Here is an 18,419-nt window from a genome sequence, read left to right on the forward strand (position 1 = left end):
ATGCAGTCGTCACCTACGAGTCAATAAAAAATCAAATCAACATGAAATGTAATTGGAAACTTTGTGACTAGGTTCTTCTGAAAAGCAACAAGTTAGAAATAGCTGTGAAGGCATTCAGTAGGAGAAGGACGGCTGACCGTGGAGAAGAGACGAGTACACTGGCAGCTGGATTTCATCGTAGTGGACAGTTGGGTCTGAGCTCTGATTGGTTCTCAGAGACTGGCTGAGCCTGAAACAGTCAAACAATCAGAAGTGAATGAAAAAGAAAAGTAAAGTATTGATGTTTTGTTGAAGATGAAACAAGAGAGGGTGGAACCAACCTGTCACAACACAGATCTGTGGAAAAGACAATAATGATCACGTTACATGATTTTATTTTTCATCCTCTGCTCCATGACTATCGTGACAATAGTTTGGAATAAGTTTGATTTAAATTACATGAACCAGAGCAGCTCTCACTCTTTGAATTCCTGCAGCAACACAACAGCAGCAGTGAGAGAAGGACAATCAGTGTGAAGCCTCCAACCAACCTAACGACCAGCGGCACAGGAGACGTAGAGGGAGGTGCTGCTGGAGTCACTGATCAGACGAGGAGCATTGAGGAGCAAAGAAAGATCTATGACGTGGAGAAATATAGAACCAATACTTCAGACATTTTGACTTGAAAAAATAAATATATTTTAACATGAGCAAAAAAGGTCTTTAGATGTAGAAATACTTTGAATATGTGTAAAATAAGTTTCCAACTGTAAAATATGGGGGAAAGTTTTATAAGTGTATTGACCAAGTTGTTTAGAAACCGTCTCAGTGAAAATACTGAGTAAAAACGTTTTTACTCTACTTCTCAACCTGGAGACTCCTTTTCTACCTCATATTGATCACACTCACATTTTACTGACATCCAACTCTCCGGTGAGTAGACTCCTGAATGTTCACACTTGTAGAAACCTTCATCTGACTTTGACACAGATGAGATTTCCAGTTTCTTTCTGACATCACTTTGGAGAAGTTCACCATTTTTGTAGAAAGAGATGTTGGAATCTAGTTTTCTTCTTTTAAACCATGAGCAGCTGAGTGTAACGCTCTGTCCCTCAGTCACAGGATGGACAGGGCTGTCCAGGATAACATCACCTTGAACTGTAAACAGTTAAAAAACCACTGTGGACAACCTGATAATTCAGATCGTATATAAACAGCATAAGTCTAAATATTAGATGTTAAAGTGGAGCCAAAGTCATTCACTGCACTTTTTGTCACATTCTGGTCCTCACGTCCATGAGCTGTACGTTGTGTGTGCGCTGGAAAAACATCTGGTTTCAATACACAGCCTAGGCTTCAAAAGCAGGACATCTGAGCTCAAGCAGGGTAGAGTTGAGTTTGAGCGCAGGGTTTAGAGTGAGAGCATCACAAAATCTGAATGTGACATCAATAAGTCCTACTCTCCAACCAAAAGATCTCCCTCTTGAGTAGAGAGAGGGAAACAGCCTCCGGGTGGCGCTGTGGGCTGTGGCATCCACACAGTCACGCGATGTCAGCTAGTTTAAAGCAGACGGACACACTCTCACAGCTGATTCTGGTCGATGAACGTGTGGTTTGTGTAAATAAAGAGGGTGAATTTCATCCAGAGATCATGTTTGATGTGATGCACCTTGGTACATGTGGGGGGTGCAGCTCCTGCAGGAGCAGTGAAGGGAGGCAGTGCTCCCCACTTTCAGTTACTCTACCTTTAAATCACATTATAGGATGTTGGAAACATGCACAGTGTGAATAGATTCAATGAAAAACTACAACCTGTAGAGATGTTGACTGCGTTGCTGAGTTCTGATCCAGATCCACAACAGACAACTCCAGAAGAAGGAACATTTTACATTTTCCATATGAAGCTTGTCATTGTCTCCTGAGAGTCGCACTCTAACATCATACTTTTTCTTCAGAAAACATCCACAATCTCCACTCATCAGATCTTCCCTCGCAGGTCATATAGATCTCGTCACGATAGTTTTGCTGCACTCTGTCCGGATTCACTGTGAGAGACACTGACGAATAGGAATCTGAAAAACGTGACATTAAGTGAGAAACAGAAACTAATGGTTTAAATATGTTGAGCATTAAAAACGTGAAGCCATCAGCAGAGACTCCATCTCAGTTACATCTTGTTTTTGGGAATAAGGTCATAATATTACGAGAATACATTTGAAATGTTTCTAGATTAAAGGTGTAATTTTAGTCTTTGCGGCATTTTACAGGGGTAACATCAGAAGGAAATCCTCGTTTGTTGACATCACAGTGACATCACAGTGACATCATGGTGATGTCAGTACGATCATATGATCATAAATAATATCAACTTCAGGTCAGTCCTATAGGATGCACACAAAAAATAATTAGATTTAGGGGAATGATTCTCTGATCAATATAAACTTCAGATTGTCTCTCTAACCCTGTATCTGTCTTGACCTTTGACCTATGACCTCTAAAAGTGAATCACCTGGAGGAACCAGCCAAAGTAAAGTTCCATAAGTAACTGACCGACTGAAGGGACAACATCTGCTTCAAGAGAAAGAAACAAAGACACCTACATGCCACACCCACTCTGTGGCACGGAGGAGTTTTGTTCAGTCCCTCCGTTGCTTCCTGGGAGCAGCTCATAACTGAACTTGTCAAGAATTTGCATATCACTCCACTCATAATGAGTTGACATTGGACATCTGGGGGCTTGATACGGAATAATGGGGTCAGCTCTGTACCAGTAGAACCTCAACCCTGCAGTCGGATGTGGAACCCCCCCTCGTGAGAGTCCCTGAGGCTCCAGGAGTCGGCCATGATGGTGACACAGTGAGGACAGGTCGTGGTGCAGCCGCTGAAACGGAACATCGTCATAACAAAAACACGTCTTCATGTTTGTCTACAGATGATCATTTTGGAACCAGTGCAGTTTCTGGATGCTTCACATTCAGCCATCGACATGACTGCCTCCAAAAGTGAAGCCAAAATATAACACCGCCCCCTGGTGGCTGCCTGCAGTACATGTCAACCATGGTTGACTAGTAATTGCTGGATTCTGAACAGCACTTGTTTCCTCCCAGATGAGAATAACATCTAAACATCGGTGAACGTCATCTTACTCGCCAATAGGCTGATCGCAACAACGAGATAAATATCGGTAAGATGTTCAGCTTTTGAATTGGTGTTACTTTTTTGTTGTGTTCTATTTCTTATCAGCGCATAAGAACATAAATTGAAGGAGACATTTGCCAGTTTCTCAAAACTGCGTCTTTCTCACCAGAAACTGTTATTGTGACGTCATCGCTCCACTCGGTCGTGGAATTCAAGTTATTCTTGTCTTTAGCCGCTGTAGCTTCCACTGTCGGACGAGGATGCATTGACAATCCTGTATTCATTGTGTGTTGGAACCGTAGTTGAGTTGGGTTTGGTCCATTCATACTCCCACTCAGTCATGACATCTGCAGGGACCTCACACCGGACAGTGATCATCTCACCGCTGAAGACCAAAGACCAGTCAAGTTGCAGGGCCACAGACACCTTGTGGGAAACTGATCACAAATAGAAACAAAGAACAGAAGAAAGTCTTTTCATCAGGGGAAAGAATCAAAAAAGAATAACACAATCTTAAAGAAAAACACATTTTAACCTTAAAACAGCAGCTTCCAAGTTAATGTAATGATTCTCTGTCTTAATAAGGAGAAAGTTTCCTCCTTCTCTCCCTGAGCGTCTGTTCTCTGTGACTCTGGTGAGTGGGTTCCATCTCCTGTGAGAAGAACTGACTGAGAGTCACAGGCTTTCACAACCAGCTGCAGCTGAAGAGTGAAGCTGAACTGAGATCAGTTCAAAACACTCTGAAGTTATTGAAAAATATCACTTGTGGCTGCAGAGGGCACTGTTGCTCAGTAAAAGTTACATCGTGTTAAGGCAGGGGTCTCAAACTCAAATTACCTGGGGGCCACTGGAGGCAGTATCTGGGTGAGGCTGGGCCGCATCACATATTTCACATAAACAACTTTGCTAACAGTTATTTAACTTCAATGGGTTCTTCTGAACATGAATAGAATATTGAAGAACATGAACGGTTCTTCTGAACATGCTTTCTCTTGCCTACTTCTTGCTGACAGATCCGGTACCTCTCGTATCGAAAAAAAATAAATATGAATATGAATATTAAAAAAAGTTTAATGTAATCACTAAAACATTACGGAGCCCCTGTTGACATCGGTGGATAAATTACTAATTTGTGGCCACGCAATAACAAGATAATCTAATAAGTTATATATCAAGCTTTCTTAACAACAGCATCACAATTTCATAAAATAATAACAAATGCAGACTTCTAAGATGAACCAAAATATATATATACATCGTCATATACAGTCTGTGGCTCGGTGCGTAAATGTCACCACCAGAGGATGAGGGAATTTAAATCATTAAAATATATCCACACATATCTGGTGTAAATAATAATGTAAAAAAGCCCAGACTGTAAAATGTAGATATTAGGTCAATGACGTGTTACAAACTGCTGCGGTTTAGAATAATCCGTCTGCGTAAAGAAGCTCCCAAAACCTCACAGGCGTGTGCGTTAAGGAGCCGTGGTTTCCCTTGAATTTGCCTTCAATTTAACAAATTGTGTGTGTGTTGGCGTGTGCGTGTGCGTGTGCGTGTGCGTGTGCGTGTGTGTGTGTGTGTGTGTGTGTGTGTGTGTGTGTGTTTTCCGTTCCGTTCGTTTTCTGCTGGACACAGAAGTCGCCTTTGCTCAAGATGTCACTTTATTAATCACTGACACAAAGACTGATACCGTCACTGCAGTATAGCCTATAGTCCCACTGCATTGTAAGTGGCATGCGTGTGCTGTTTTAAGCGTAGTTTTATGTGTGTTCCGGGACCTGTGCTCGTCGTACCTGTGAACGTGGTTCTAATGGACGCGTAGAGCTTCACGTGTCCTCCTGTCGCTGCTGGTTAAAGTCAGCGGACGGGATTTTAAAAGATGTTCTCGTTGTTGTCGATGATAAGGTTCTGTCATCGGAGAATGAAAACAACCCAACCGCTCATCACAGAACAGGTGTGTTGGTTTTTCGTAGTTTCTGAGATGGAAGTGTGGTTAATCTGTGTGAAATCAACAGATGATCTGTCTGAAGTGTGTCAAGTGTGTTGTCAACATGACAAATGTGTGACGAGGAAAATCTATAGAATATATAAGACAAAAAGGTCTAATGATGAATCTCAACATGTAAAAGGTTCATTGATCCCCACATAGCGCATTGCTTCTGGCCCAGATGTGGCCCACACTGTCACACTGGCATCCAGCCCACACACCTCATGGAGTGATGGCACTGGGGCAGTCCCCTGCTGTTTGCCAGAGCCGGGCCACAGATGAGCCGTAGCAATACCGTGTGTCAACCACAAGGGCCGAAGGTGGCCCCCATGTGTTATGTGCTGTTTGAGCCAAGGTCACCATTCATGGACCACTTGAGGTCCACATCCAGATCACACTTTGCCTACAGCACCTGATGTGTGCCAGAAAGACCCAGGTTGGGTTTAAGGTATTTGGGCCACATTAGCTGGTTTACATGTGGACCAGTTCAGGTCCACACCCAGATGCTTTCTGGGGATTGGGCGGATATTCGTTTAGTAGTTTTTACGTCATCCTGCTAAGAACAACCAATAGAAAGGTGAAGACGTAACGTCCTCGTGGAGGTTGTGAAAGATGATTGGACGTACGTGTTACTCTCAGCTTGAAGGCCTCACTCCACTCTGTTGAGGAATACCAGTCCGCTCTGGCCTTACACCAGTACTCTCCACTGTGGAAAACAGAGGCAGAGCCCAGCCTGTGTTCACTGTGTGTGGGAGCTGTGTTTGGACCAGTGACTGGTTGGTGGGAGCTTGTTGTCCTCCATTCATATTCCCACTGGGTGTCTCCTCCTCCCTGGATCTCACACCTGACAGAGATCGTCTCACCGCTGAATATCTGAGTCCAGTTGTGTTGCAGCACGACAAAGCTTCTGTTGGACACTGAACATTCAAACAGTATAAAGTATAAAACCAACAGAGAGAACTGGTTAATATTGCTGCTGACTGGTTCTGTTTTCATCGTAGCCAGTCATGAAAGCGTTCTACTCACAGGTTCTGTCGATGTGATGCACATGACTCTTCTCTGAGAAGAAATCTATCTGAGTGAGTCCTTCTTCCCCTGCACCAGTAGCTGCCTCCCTGTGAGATGCTCAGAGAGTTTTGCACAGGATTTGTTGCGATGGCGGTTTCATCAGCGTCTGGGGAACGTGTGAACAAGTCGTAGCTCCAACCAGCAGACTCCTCCACAGAACAGGTCAGAGTCAGAGAGCTGCCTACTGGTATGGACGTCCTGGATGCTCTCACTATGGCTCTGGGTCTGTGTGCTGCTCGGGAAAAAATATTAACATCTTTAATTAGGATCCTTCATTATTACTTTATGAAATTCAGTTCACGTAGTGAAGCATCTATTAAATCAGCAAAAAATTATATCTTCATGATTAATTAGGACACAATTCATTATTAATCTTTACATCTGTAGTAGTATACATAAATTAAAGAAAATTGAAAAAATATATATTTTCAATGTTGATTAGGAATCAATTCATCATTATTTTGTAATTCTGTATATGTAGTTATATAGTATACATGGATAAAATAATACTTCCATTCGGAATCAATTTATTGTCAAATTAAATAATTCTGTATCTGTAGTATAAATCCATTATAATAGCAAAAATCTATAGTTTCAGAATTAATTAGAGATCAATTCATTATTTATTTGTTTATGTTCAGTATGTAGTATATATCCATTAAATAACATATTATAATATCTGAATTATATTTAGAAATAAACACATTTATTCAGAAGAAGAAACGTGGATTTGTCCGGCTGTCGACACCATGTGGAAAATAAGCTTCATGTTTCTACTGTCCTCTACTGGAACCGTCACCTTATCGTGGTGGAGAGGTTTGCGTGTCCCTATGAACCTGAGGGCTGTGTTGTCTGGAGCCTTGTGCTCCTGGTAGGGTCTCTCATGGCAGAGTGGTCTCAGGTGATGGGCCAGACTAAGAATGGTTCAAAAAACCTCAATGAATAACGAAAAAAGAGGAGATGTGACCCGGCCCGGAGGAAGCCCGGGGCCCCCGTCTGGAGCTAGGCCCAGACGGAGGGCTCGATGGCGAGCGCCTGGTGGCCGGGTTTGCCACGGAGCCCGGTCGGGCATAGCCCGAACAAACTACGTGGCACCCCCCCTCTCTTCATCCCATGGGCCCACCACCTGTGGGAAGACCCGTTGGGGTCGGGTGCGCAGCCACATGGGTGGCAGCGAAGGTCAGGGGTCTCGACAGACCAGACCCAGGCGGCAGAAGCTGGCTCTGGGGACGTGGAACGTCACCTCGCTGTGGGGAAAGGAACCGGAGCTTGTGAGGGAGGTGGAGCGCTATCAGTTAGATCTGGTGGGGCTTACCTCCATGCACAGTCTCAGCTCTGGTACCGTACTCCTGGATAAGGGTTGGACTCTATTCTTCTCCGGAGTTGCCGAGGGCGTGAGGCGCCGGGCGGGTGTGGGGATACTCATAAATCCCCGGCTGAGCGCCGCGGTGTTGGAGTTTACCCCGGTAGACGAGAGGGTCGCCTCCCTGCGCCTAAGGGTTGTAGGGGGGAAAACTCTGACTGTTGTTTGTGCGTATGCACCAAACAGCAGCTCAGAGTACTCGGCCTTCTTGGAGACCCTGAATGGAGTCCTGTATGGGGCTCCAGTAGGGGACTCCGTAGTTCTGCTGGGTGACTTCAACACCCACGTGGGAAACGATGGAGACACCTGGAGAGGCGTGGTGGGGAGGAACGGCCTCCCTGATCTAAACCCGAGCGGTCGTTTGTTATTGGACTTCTGTGCTAGTCATGGATTATCCATAACAAACACCATGTTCGAACATAAGGGTGCTCATAAGTGTACCTGGTACCAGAGTACCCTAGGCCGAAGATCAATGATCGATTTTGTGATTGTGTCATCTGATCTGAGGCCACATGTTTTTGACACTCGGGTAAAGAGAGGGGCGGAACTGTCAACCGACCACCATCTGGTTGTGAGTTGGATCAGGGAATGGGGGAAATTCCCCGGATAGACCTGGTAAGCCCAAACGAGTAGTGCGGGTGAACTGGGAACGTCTGGAGGAGGCCCCCGTCCTAGGTATCTTCAACTCACACCTCCGGCGTAGTTTTTCTGGCATTCCTGTGGAGGTTGGGGGCATTGAGCCAGAGTGGGCGGTGTTCAAAGCCTCCATTTCTGAAGCTGCGGTGGCTAGCTGTGGCCTCAGGGTCTTAGGCTCCTCAAGGGGCGGTAACCCTCGGACACCGTGGTGGACACCGGTGGTCAGGGAAGCCGTCCGATTGAAGAAGGAGGCCTTCCGGGATATGATATCCTGGAGGACTCCGGACTCGGTTGCAGGGCACCGACAGGCTCGAAGGGAGCTGCTGCTGCCGTGTCGGAGGCTAAGCAGCGGGTGTGGGAGAAGTTCGGAGAGGCCATGGAGAAGGACTTTCGGTCGGCACCAAAGTGTTTCTGGAAGACTATCCGGCACCTCAGGAGGGCGAAACGGGGAACCATCCAAGCTGTGTACAGTAAGGATGGGACTCTGTTGACCTCAACTGAGGAGGTCGTCGGACGTTGGAAGGAACACTTTGAGGAACTCCTGAATCCGAATAACACGCCCTCTATGTTGGAGGCAGAGCTCGAGGTTGATGGTGTTTCGTCGTCAATTTCCCTGGTGGAGGTCACTGAGGTAGTCAAACATCTCCGCAGTGGCAAAGCCCCAGGGATTGATGAGATCCAGCCAGAAATGCTAAAGGCTCTGGGTGTTGAGGGGCTGTCATGGTTGACACGCCTATTCAACATCGCGTGGGAGTCGGGTACAGTGCCAAAGGAGTGGCAAACCGGGGTGGTGGTTCCCCTGTTCAAAAAGGGGGACCAGAGAGTGTGTACCAATTACCGGGGTATCACAGCCTCCCTGGTAAAGTCTACTCCAAGGTGCTGGAAAGGAGGGTTCGGCCGATCGTCGAACCTCAGATTGAAGAGGAACAATGCGGTTTTCGCCCCGGACGTGGAACTACGGACCAGCTCTTCACTCTTGCAAGGATCCTGGAGGGGGCCTGGGAGTATGCCCATCCGGTCCACTTGTGTTTTGTGGATCTGGAGAAGGCGTATGACCGGGTCCCCCAGAAGAAACTGTGGGAGGTGCTGCGGGAGTATGGGGTAAGGGGGTCTCTCCTCAGGGCCATCCAATCTCTGTACTCCCAAAGCGAGAGCTGTGTTCGGGTCCTCGGCAGCCAGTCAGTTTCGTTCTCAGTGGGTGCTGGTCTCCGCCAGGGCTGCGCCTTGTCACCAATCCTGTTTGTGATATACATGGACAGGATATTGAGGCGTAGTCGTGGTGGGGAGGGGTTGCAGTTCGGTGGTCTGAGGATCTCGTCACTGCTTTTTGCGGATGATGTGGTCCTCATTGGATCATCGGCTTGTGACCTTCAGCACTCACTGGATCGGCTGGCGGCCGAGTGTGAAGCGGCTGGGATGAGGATCAGCACCGCTAAATCTGAGGCCATGACTCTTAGCAGGAAACCGATGGATTGCTTACTCCGGGTAGGAAATTAGTCCTTAGCCCAAGTGAAGGAGTTCAAGTACCTCGGGGTCTTGCTCGCGAGTGCGGGTACTATGGAGCGTGAGATTGGCCGGAGAATCGGAGCAGCGGGGGCGGAATTGCGTTCGCTTTACCACACCGTTGTAACGAAAAGAGAGCTGAGCCGCAAGGCAAAGCTCTCGATCTACTGGTCGATCTTCGTTCCTATCCTCACCTATGGTCATGAGGGCTGGGTGATGACTGAAAGGACGAGATCGCGGGTACAAGCGGCCGAGATGAGTTTTCTCAGAAGGGTGGCTGGCGTCTCCCTTAGGGATAGGGTGAGAAGCTCAGTCATCCGTGAGGAACTCGGATTAGAGCCGCTGCTCCTTTACTTAGAAAGGAGTCAGCTGAGGTGGTTCGGGCATCTGGTAAGGATGCCCACTGGGCGCCTCCCTTGGGAGGTTTTCCAGGCACGTCCAGTGGGGAGGAGACCTCGGGGAAGACCCAGGACTAGGTGGAGAGATTATATCTCAACACTGGCCTGGGAACGCCTCGGGATCCCCCTGTCAGAGCTGGTCAATGTGGCCAGGGAAAGGGAAGTCTGGGGCCCCCTGCTTGAGCTGCTCCCCCCGCGACCTGACCCCGGATAAGTGGATGACGATGAGTGAGTGAGTTTCTACTGTCCCAGTTATTGTGAAGGTCTTTACTTGTGTCTCTCTTTGTCCTGTGTCTCCACATGTCTGTGGGTGAACCTCCCAGCGGGGACAATGACTCTGGATATCTCACCTGACACAGAGAGAGTGGCCCTGTTGCTCCGTTTGTTCTCTTCTGAGCTGTTGTGGTGAGCGATGCACTGATAATCATCGTTCCTGTCGGGCGTTAGCTCTGGAATCCTGAGGACGTTACTGGGAGTGATGGGGACCAGTGGTTTGTCGTTCCACTTGAACTCATAATACCACTCACTGACATTTGCTTCTCTCATGCCACATGTGAGATTAACGTTCTCCCCAGAATATAGAGTGGTTGAGTTGGGTTCAAAGGTCAGCTCAGCATCTACCCAGAGTTTTGTTCTGTAAGTTTGCAGTTCATTCATATACTCACTAATCTTAGTAACAACACACACAAACAAAAATGGGATGAAATATACATATTTATAAAGATAGAGATCAATAAAGAAAAGAGCTGACTCACATTCAGTGTGACCACAGGACAGGAGTGTATTCAGCACTGAAAGAAACATTGGTATCTCATCAGACATTATTAAACCAGGTAAATAATTAAACACAGTAGAGACTCTAGTAAGTCTGTTAGTAAGTACTGTTATATTGTAAAAGCGAGTATTAGCAGTAGTATTAAAACTACCCATCAAAGAAATTGTACAATAGTATGAAATGTCTTGAGAATCAATAACTCTATGAATAAAAGAAGTTAAAATATCAGTGAACTACTGAGTTTGATCCATTTATTTGAATTCATGTGGATCATATGATTGTTTCTCTGATAATCATCAGGACAATATTCACAGCCTATTACTTTAAAGTCTATAATTCCTATGAGAACATCACAATGTTTGATTTGTTTCTAAATCAACTTTTCTTATATCAGATTATCTTTTGGCAAATTAATTAATGAATTAGGCCCCATGGTCCCACCCAGCAGCTCCACTCAAACACACTTCAAGACAGGTGGAGGATCAGTGGAGCACATCTCTTATCAAAATGAGAGAGGGAGGTGTTCGTGCACTTCTGTTTCCTGGGTCAGTTTCCTTCTTCACAGGAACCTCACACCCCCACTCTGAGGTTGCTTGTACTTTAATACGTTTCTGTTGCTGTGGAGCCACCGTGATAGAAATCAGCACACGTCCCTGCACGAGACAGAATTGTCCTCCTGATAGTTACTGGACATTTTGAATTATATGATATCTGAAATAATGGGGATAGCAATGATGGGAATTTAAAACAGTAAAAAAGAAAATGTAGTATTGCCTCAAATATGTCTTAAGTGTAAAATAACTTTGTAGATTATGATCATTTCATGTTGTGACATTTTGATGATAGCAAACAACGTTATCTGACGGGAAACATGCAATCAGATTTAAAAACACACGCAACATGTTTCTTTTAATTCTAATTCTAATTCCAAAGAAGTCTATATTATCACTGATCTCAGGAAGGAGATTTGATCTGTGGTATTTATAAAAGCTGACATACTACTGATTACTTACTACTGATTTACATGTTTGCTTTCTCTCCCTTCCCCAATCTTTCTCTCATGCTCCCTCAACTCTTATCTCTCGCCTGGACACAACTACCCTCACTGCACAAACAGTTGTTTATAGCTGCAGGGTCTCAGAGATTCAGGTTCAACTGGACCTTGACAACCACAGCACTGTGAAGTTTATCAAGGAAGCAAATGGAGATGCAAGTCTTCTATCAGAGGATCGATCAAAGTATCAGGGTTCAGCAGAACTAATGGCAACAGTCCCCTCATGAGACTATGATTACAGTTTTTCTCAGTTGTTAACACACAAATAGCGAAAATTCGGCACAATTTGCAAAACCATCACTTCATGAATCAATCACTCGACCCAATTTGGCACTACTTCCCATTCCTACGGTGGCCCTGAGAGCTCAACGAACAGCAACTTAAGAAAACACATGCAAGTTGACAAAACACATGCAAGTTGACAAAACACAAGCAAAGTAAGAAAACATCTCCATCAATTTCACAACACTACACAACACATTACAGAAACGCGCAGCAAATAGTCACACGCGCTGCAGATAGACACACGCGCTGCAAATAAACGAACGCGCGCAGCAAATAGACGGACGCGCAGCAAATAGAGGCGACAACACAACGGAAGTGTTTCCAGAGGACAGGTAAAAGGGATGGACACAGGAGACACTAAACGTCCAATACACCATACAATTTCGGTTCCGCACAGGGTTCGGCAACTCACGGCTCTGGAGCCGAACGCGGCTCTTCAGTCCCTCTGCAGTGGCTGTACAGTACAGTGTTGTGCATATGTTTCGCGATAGCTGAACTTAACGAATCACTTTTCATATTATTAACGTGAACGTAACGATGAACGTGATGGAACGTCCATCATCGTATCAGGCCCTCATGAAATACCAGGAGCGGGCGTTTGTGTGTTGTGTGTGTGTGTGTGTGCGTGTGTGTGTGTGTGTGTGTGTGTGTGTGTGTCTAGCGGGCTGACCGGTCTCGGGTCCCGGGGCACCGACCCCGCCCACTCGCTCAGAAGAGGGGGCAAAATGTCTCTTTTGATAGTAAAGGTTTCAAACCCCTGCTCACTATGGACAATACATGGCCTCACAAACAGGGGCTTGCTTGTTAGCGCTGCTTATTCAGTTTAACAGGAGAAGACGGCATGTCTCTAGATCGGACCATCTTCAGAGCTCAGAGCTCACTGTAGCTCTCTCCGATCGAGTGGGCGGGGTCGGAGCCCCGGTGCGCTGGCTACACGCACACACACACCCACGCCCGCTCCTGGTATTTCATGAGGGCCTGATACGATGATGATTTAAAAAATGAACGTGACGTTCAATCACGTTCATCGTTACGTTCACGTTCACGTAATAATATGAAAACTGATTCGTTAAGTTCAGCGATCGCAAAACATATGCACAACACTGTACTGTACAGCCACTGTAAATAGTACATAGTAACTGGTGTTGTTGCTAAAGAGGAGGTGAATGTGCATGAGTTGGAGACTGTTGGCAATGAGATCATTGAAAAGATGATTGGAAAACCTGTTTTAGGAATATCCTTCAAACGGAAAGACCGGGCAAAAACCCTTGCAGATGACCTCAGTGTCAAAGTCGCCCAAGACCGAACCATTGATCCTGCTTTGCTGTTCCAACGGTTCCTGATCATGTCGAAAACTGGGCAGTTTTCACTGGAAGATGTAATGAGCTATGAGCTCTGCTCATTTCCTGCAGCCCTGTTTGAAGGCAGGGAAATCTTCCGTAAAGCCAACAAGCCCCAACTAGCGCAGGCCATCATTGAGTTCTCAAGCAAGAAATCAAACAAAACGGTCCTGGATTCCATCCCAGCAACTGAGCATTATGTCCTTGATGGTGGTTCCCTGGTTCACCGCTTGGCATGGAAAAAGGGTGACAGTTACGGTGCCATTGCACAGTCATATGCAGACTTTACCAAAGTGAAAACACTCACCCCATTGTTAACTTCAATGCAGAGACTGAGTTTTTGGGAAGAAAGGATGATTTCCTTTCCAGATCTTGCAACAAACAAGGACTTATCCATCTTATGACCGAGGAGCTGGAGAAGAAGGGCTGCTCTGTTATCAATGCTCCAGGTGACGCAGACGTGGACATTGTCAAAGCTGCAGTCAAGGCCTCAGAACATCAGCCCACAACCTTGATAGGGGAGGATACAGATTTACTAATTCTTCTCCTCTTCTATGCTGGGACGAAAAATAGAGGCCTCTATTTTCGTTCAGACAAGTCCAAAGCTACTAAGGTGTACAACATCAGTGAGATGAAACAAGTCCTGGATAGTGACTTGTGTTCCCAGTTGCTGTTTGTTCACGCCTTCACAGGATGTGATACAACTTCACGCATTTTTAGTGTTGGCAAACAGACAGCATTCCAGAAACTCGTGAATGGCGAGTCAACCATCCAGTCCTGTGCAAATGTGTTTCTGCTCAAACATCAAGCAAGGAATGTCATAGAGGACCATGGGACCAAGGCAATGGCAGTGTTGTTTGGCGGAAAGAGTAGCGATTCACTTGCCTCTTTGCGTTACAATCTTTTTAGCAAGAAAATCGCCACTGCCAAATCATTTGTTGGCCCAGAACGTCTGCCTCCAACTGAGTCCGCAACCAAATACCACTGCCAAAGGGTTTACTTCCAGGTCATGGTGTGGATTGGAAAGGAAGGTGACCTGAACCCAGTGGATTGGGGATGGAAACTGGTGGACAACCGATTCCTGCCAGTTATGACTAGTAAGACTGCTGCCCCAGAAAGCCTCCTGCAGATGATACACTGTAATTGCACGACTGCCTGCAAAACACAACGGTGCAGTTGCAGGTCATATGGACTACCATGCATGCCTGCTTGTGGACCATGTGAAATTGGGAATTGTGAGAATCACTATAATCAACCTCAATGGGAGGAAGGGTGTGACGACTAGTGGTGAATTAAGGTCACACTGTAAGGTGTATAAATAAGAAAAGTATTTAAAAAAAAATATAAAAAACAAAAGACAAAAAAAAATGCATTATAAAAAAGGTAAAAAAAAATATAAAAAAATAAAACACACAAAATGAAAAGGGGTTAGCGGTACTGAGCCTTCACGTGGCAGCCCTGTTTTGACTAATTTTACAGTACCACACAGTTCTTATTAGTTTAGTGTTTATTGGAATAAAAAAAATGGTTATGTACCACAGAAACCAAAAACACAAGGCAAAACAATATGAAAAAAGAGAAATATGCAATTACTTAAGGGGAATTTGACTCACTTTCGCCTTTATATGCTTGTAACCAATTACTTTAATATATTAATGTACTTGTTTTCACTTATCTATCATGCAAATATGCTAATTAGAATATTAAATGGCCAAAACATGTATCAGGCACCAGTATTCCTGGTCTAGGAGGTTAACAAAGGAGTAATGGTCATTTTAAAGGACCTGACGGCGGCCATGTTGAAAATGGGGCCTTTCTTGGAGTCAAACTTTGGTAAACTTTTAGTATGTTTTTAAGTACATCTGATACTACTGTAAACCACTGAGAAACCTTTTGTTAGAATTTTTTTGAGGTCAAGTCATATTTGCAGCTGACTATGTTGTCAAAACACTACACACAATGTTCAGTTGTTGCACTCACTTCTCAAGTAAAATCTCAAAGCATCAACCTACAACACACAAATACTCAAATCTCTAAACATTCAGGTCTGTTGAGCAATTTCACCTCATTTTCACAGCCGAACAGGAGACTGAAACTGTAGATGTGGTTCGTGAGAACAACTCAATCACACTCAGATAAATAAAAACTAGGATCCTGGCTGACCATGCTGCATTTAGAAACGTCCAGACGTCAGCCTCTCTACATTGGAGCGTGTTCTTCATAGGACTGCCATGCAGATGAAACAAGTGTTCAGGGTCCCATTTGAACGGAACACAGGCATCAAGGAGTTACGGTGAGAGTTTGTGCTTGTAAGTTCCATACATTCAGCACTGACACATGCATGTATTGTACCTTTAAGCCAATATTGTTCCTTTTCTAAAGTGTCTCACTGTAGCCCACTGTGTTGACCTCTCTGTGTCCATAATGTAACTTGCATTGTCATGCTGTCTGTGTCAGCAGATTTACATAACATTACATTACATTTCATTTAGCTGACGCTTTTATCCAAAGCGACTTACAATAAGTGCATTCAACCCCAAGGGAACAAACCCAGGACGTATCCAGGAGCATAACACAGCTCATGTGTTGTACCAGTACATCATTATTGATGAGGTGGGATTCAACCTGGTGAAGAGGAGGCGACGGGGTAGAAACGTCATTGGCCAGCGGGCCATTGTTGAAGCCCCCGGCCAGCATGGTGGGAACATCACAATGTGTGCTGCAATGAATCACCATGGGATCTTGCACCGTCATGCCCACCTTTCTTGGAGTCAAACTTTGGTAAACTTTTAGTATGTTTTTAAGTACATCTGATACTACTGTAAACCACTGAGAAACCTTTTGTTAGAATTTTTTTGAGGTCAAGTCATATTTGCAGCTGACTATGTTGTCAAAACACTACACACAATGTTCACTTGTTGCACACACTTCTCAAGTAAAATCTCAAAGCATCAACCTACAACACACAAATACTCAAATCTCTAAACATTCAGGTCTGTTGAGCAATTTCACCTCATTTTCACAGCCGAACAGGAGACTGAAACTGTAGATGTGGTTCGTGAGAACAACTCAATCACACTCAGATAAATAAAAACTAGGATCCTGGCTGACCATGCTGCATTTAGAAACGTCCAGACGTCAGCCTCTCTACATTGGAGCGTGTTCTTCATAGGACTGCCATGCAGATGAAACAAGTGTTCAGGGTCCCATTTGAACGGAACACAGGCATCAAGGAGTTACGGTGAGAGTTTGTGCTTGTAAGTTCCATACATTCAGCACTGACACATGCATGTATTGTACCTTTAAGCCAATATTGTTCCTTTTCTAAAGTGTCTCACTGTAGCCCACTGTGTTGACCTCTCTGTGTCCATAATGTAACTTGCATTGTCATGCTGTCTGTGTCAGCAGATTTACATAACATTACATTACATTTCATTTAGCTGACGCTTTTATCCAAAGCGACTTACAATAAGCGCATTCAACCCCAAGGGAACAAACCCAGGACGTATCCAGGAGCATAACACAGCTCATGTGTTGTACCAGTACATCATTATTGATGAGGTGGGATTCAACCTGGTGAAGAGGAGGCGACGGGGTAGAAACGTCATTGGCCAGCGGGCCATTGTTGAAGCCCCCGGCCAGCATGGTGGGAACATCACAATGTGTGCTGCAATGAATCACCATGGGATCTTGCACCGTCATGCCCACCTAGGGGCCTATAACACTGCCCGCCTATAACACTGCCCGCCTCCTCGTCTTCCTGGATGGCCTGCATGACCTGCTGGTACCACCTGGTCAGATAGATGACCCACAGTGGATCGATCACGTTGTCATCTGGGACAATGTGAGCTTCCACCAGGCTGCTCAAGTGCATGAGTGGTTTCAGGACCACCCAAATTTTTCCGTTCTATACCTTCCACCTTATTCTCCTTTCCTGAATCCTATTGAGGAATTATTTTCAGCTTGGAGGTGGAAGGTATATGAATGAAAACCAGTGGTACCGGGTCCCACTGCTCCAGGCATTGAGGAAGCTTGTGGCGACGTGAGTGTCGAGGCCAATCAGGGCTTCATGCGCCACTCAAGGTGTTTCTTCCAACAATGCTTGGACAGGGAGACTATTGCCTGTGATGTGGATGAGGCCCTCTGGGCAGATAGGAACCGGAGGCTTGATGCCTGAATCATTTTTGTGAAGGGGGGGGGTCAACAGTACTGTACTGTTCTCTGTGTGTAACGAAATAAACCTTTTTTCTAATTCATATTTCTGTGCTGTTTTATATTTGACTATAAAAAAAGTAGGCCAACACTGAGACATTTTACAAAAAGAGAAATGGCTCATTCTCCAGAGTGTCAATGTCATTCAAATGGTGTGTTCCATTTTGATGATTGTGTTTTCAGTTTTACACTTCAGTGTGATGTAAATGCTTGGTAGTGTGCAAGCAAATGCTTAGTTGTGTGTACTCAAAGAATGGTATGTTTGTGTCATTTGAAAAAATGGCTGTGTGTACCAAATGAAAACACGAGTTCCATTTTGTGAGATTTGATCGCAAAGAGTTATCTTGCAAAGGGAGTGTCAGGTTTACCATTTTGTGTGTGAGGTTTTCAGTTTTCTGTGTGCAGTTTTGAGAAAGCCGTTTTGAAAAACGTGTTTTAACAATTGTGAAAAACTTTAACTTGTTTGTTGAATGCAGTAAGTGCTACTTGTTGGGGAAGTTTTAAGTGACAACAACTGAATGAATCCAAAGCCATTTCCCCTTGTGAACCCAGCTCAGATCACCTCAAATTATGAAGAAGAGTTGATTCTCTTCCTCATAAGTGCTTCTCTTTGAGGTTGTCTTGGTTGGGATAAGTATGGTAGGGACAGATCCCAGTAGAGCTGACGAACAGCCTGGA

This window comes from Platichthys flesus, chromosome 12 (assembly GCF_949316205.1).
Source record: "Platichthys flesus chromosome 12, fPlaFle2.1, whole genome shotgun sequence".
NCBI lineage: Eukaryota > Metazoa > Chordata > Actinopteri > Pleuronectiformes > Pleuronectidae > Platichthys > Platichthys flesus.